This window comes from Hevea brasiliensis, chromosome 7, assembly GCF_030052815.1.
Source record: "Hevea brasiliensis isolate MT/VB/25A 57/8 chromosome 7, ASM3005281v1, whole genome shotgun sequence".
NCBI classification, from domain to species: domain Eukaryota; kingdom Viridiplantae; phylum Streptophyta; class Magnoliopsida; order Malpighiales; family Euphorbiaceae; genus Hevea; species Hevea brasiliensis.
The window spans coordinates 41,606,044-41,609,125 of NC_079499.1; the positions used below are offsets into that span (position 1 = coordinate 41,606,044).

A 3,082-nucleotide genomic window follows, 5' to 3' on the forward strand; every position below is an offset into this window, starting at 1 on the left:
CGTTAAATCAAGCCTAAATGATTTATGTAGAAAAAATTGCTATATGGTATGGAGAAGAAGGAAAATCCATCATTAAAGTTACTATAACCTTGCCTAAAATCTCAAAAATTCAACCTAAAATAGAAAAGTCATTTCAAGGAAAAAGCACTTCTCTTCGAGAGTTAATATAGAATCATGAATCAAGCTTATAAGAACAAATTTTATTTTATTTTATTATTATTATTTATTATTATTATTATTATTATTTTTTAAACAATTAAAAAGATTGCAGCAACAAATTTCTCCTCCCCCACACTTAAAACTTACATTGTCCCCAATGTAAAGCCCAAATGCAAAAGAAAAGGAAAAAAAAAAATAAGAGAAGGAAAATAAAACAAATCTGATTATAGCTAACAAGCCCCCCATGGGTTGCCTCCCAAGTAGCGCCTTTGTTTATCGACGTTAGCTCGAAATGGCAAAGCTCCTTAATCCACTGAATGCTCTTGAGACCCCTCATAAAATGGCTTGAGTTCATGACCATTGACCTTGAACACTTTGTTTGCTCCTAAACTTTGAATTTCAACTGCACCATAAGGAAACACATTAGTAATAATAAAGGGTCCAATCCAATGAGAATGCAACTTACCCGACATCAGCTTCAATATGGAATTGTACAATAAAACTTTTTTCCCAATCACAAACTACTTCCTTAGCTTGTCATGGAATGCCTTTTGTCTTTTCTTTGTAGATCCTAGAATTCTCATAAGCCTTAAGGCGAATTTCTTCTAATTCATGCAAATGTGATTTTCTTTCTAACTCATCCTCCATGCTTAACTCAAAAACATCCTGCACAAATGTATCAACAAAATCAATAGAAAAAATATAATGATTATCAGCAGGATACTTTATGGCATCAAAGATATTAAATTTGACGGTCTCTCCATCAAACTCCATAGTTAAGGTACCCTCATCCACATTAATTTTTGTTTTGGCAGTTTTTAGGAAATGTCTTCCAAACAAAATCAAAGCTGAATTTGATGAGAGAACACTATCCTCCATATCCAGAATGTAAAAATCTGCAGAAAAAATCAATTCTCCAACTTGCACCAACACATCCTCAACTACTCCCAATGGGTAAGCATTAGAACGATCAGCTAACTGAATAATGCCACTGGTTTCTTTCAAAGGACCCAAATTCAAAGTCTGGAAAACTGAATATGACATGACATTAATAGATGCTCCTAAATCTGCCATTGCATTTTTAAATTTAGAATCACTTATTCTGCAGGGAATACAAAACAAACCTGGATCCTTACACTTAGGGGCTAATTTTCGCTGAATCAATGGTGATACATTTTCCCCCACCCTGATCTTCTCATTAGTATTCAACTTGTGCTTTGTAGTGCATAACTCCTTAAGGAATTTAGCATACCGGGGGATTTGTTTGATCCCATCAAGTAAAGGTATATTGACCTCTACCTTCTTGAAAGTCTCCAAAATTTCTTTCTCTTGTTCTTCTTTCTTATTTTTAGCCAACCTGCATGGGAATGGAGGAAGAACAAAATTATTAACTTTATTCAGTTTAGGTTCAGTATTTACCTCAACTTTAGGAACTTTAGACTCTTTTGCTCCTTGCTTCTTCTTTTTTATTGGCTCATGTGGAGTCTAATTATCAACTTCTTTCCCACTCCGCAACAGTATCGCACTCGCATTTTCTTTGGGATTTATGACTGTTTGTGATGGAAGCTTTCCAGAACCTTGAGCTTCAAGCTTGCTCACAGATGAAGCTAACTGACCAATCTGCCTCTATGTTTTGAATGCTTTTTCTGGTCTCCTGTTGAAACTGTTGTGCATTGTTAGCCAAAGCCTTAACAATTTCATCAAGTGACATACCTTGATTTAAGGGAGGCAGAGGTGGAGGTGGTTGATTCACTTGTGGTCTTTGCTGTTGGTATTAGTTTTACACCGGTTGATTCCCATAACTCAAATTGGGATGATCTCGCCATCCTGGATTATAAGTATTAGAAAAGGGATCATAACTGCATTGTGGCTGTCCATAATGTCCTACTGCATTAGCATGTTGCATTGATTCATCCTCTTATAATGCAGGACACATGTCAGTAGTATGACCGAACCAGAACAAATTCCGCATACCTTAACAGTTTGCATGTTTCCTACAGCCAATTGCCTCACCAAAGAAGTTAAATCAGAAATTTATTTTTCAAGGTTAGATGTATTTACCTCATTAACCTTTATAGGTGTGTGATCCATTCTCATTCCAAATTGCTGAGAATTTGCTGCCATGTTAGCAATCAGCCTCCTTGCCTATTCTGGTGTCTTATCAACCAAAGCTCCTCCACTAGTAGCATCTATCATACTATGATCCATTGGTAGAAGTCTCTCATAGAAATAATGAATCAAAAGCCTCTCACTTATTTGATGATGGGGACAGCTTGCACACAGTTTCTTAAATCATTCCCAATACTCATATAAGCTCTTTTTATTGTACTGCCATATGCCACAAATTTCTTTTCTTATATTGGCAGCATGGGAAGTAGGAAAATACTTTTTCAGAAATATTTGCGTTATCCTATTCCATGAGTTGACAGATCCGGAAGGAAGGTAATACAACCAATCCTTAGTTGTGCCTTCCAGTGAGAAGGGAAAAGCTCGAAGCTTGATTTGATCCTCTGAAACTCCTGAAGGTTTCATGCTGGAACACGCAACATGAAATTCTTTTAAATGCTTATGTGGATCCTCACCAGAAAGACCATGAAACTTAGGCAACAAATGGATTAGTCCAGATTTCAACTCAAAAGCAACATTTAAAGCAGGGTATTGAATACACAAAGGCTGTTGGTTTAGATCAGGAGCAGCCAACTCTTTCAAAGTTCTAGCAGCCATGGTTTCGTTTTTGGAATTTAAATCCAAATCTGAATTTGAACTTAACTCCTTTGGAGATTGGACTCCTTTTAGATGTACTCGAAATCTACTTAGCCTGCTTAGCCAATTTTGTCAACCGTTTAGCTATTTTTTCTACTTCTGGATCAAAGATCAACTCACCAAATTGAGAAGTTCTTGTCATAAACAAAAAGAAATCAAA

General features: G+C 36.1%; 1 non-coding gene across 1 annotated transcript; it reads left to right on the forward strand.

The window, feature by feature from the left end:
• The first annotated feature begins 2,413 nt into the window (after positions 1-2,413).
• On the forward strand, positions 2,414-2,520 carry LOC131181813 (small nucleolar RNA R71). Its single transcript, XR_009150290.1, has one exon. It is a non-coding gene; the product is annotated as a small nucleolar RNA R71 (small nucleolar RNA).
• Positions 2,521-3,082: the final 562 nt, after the last annotated feature.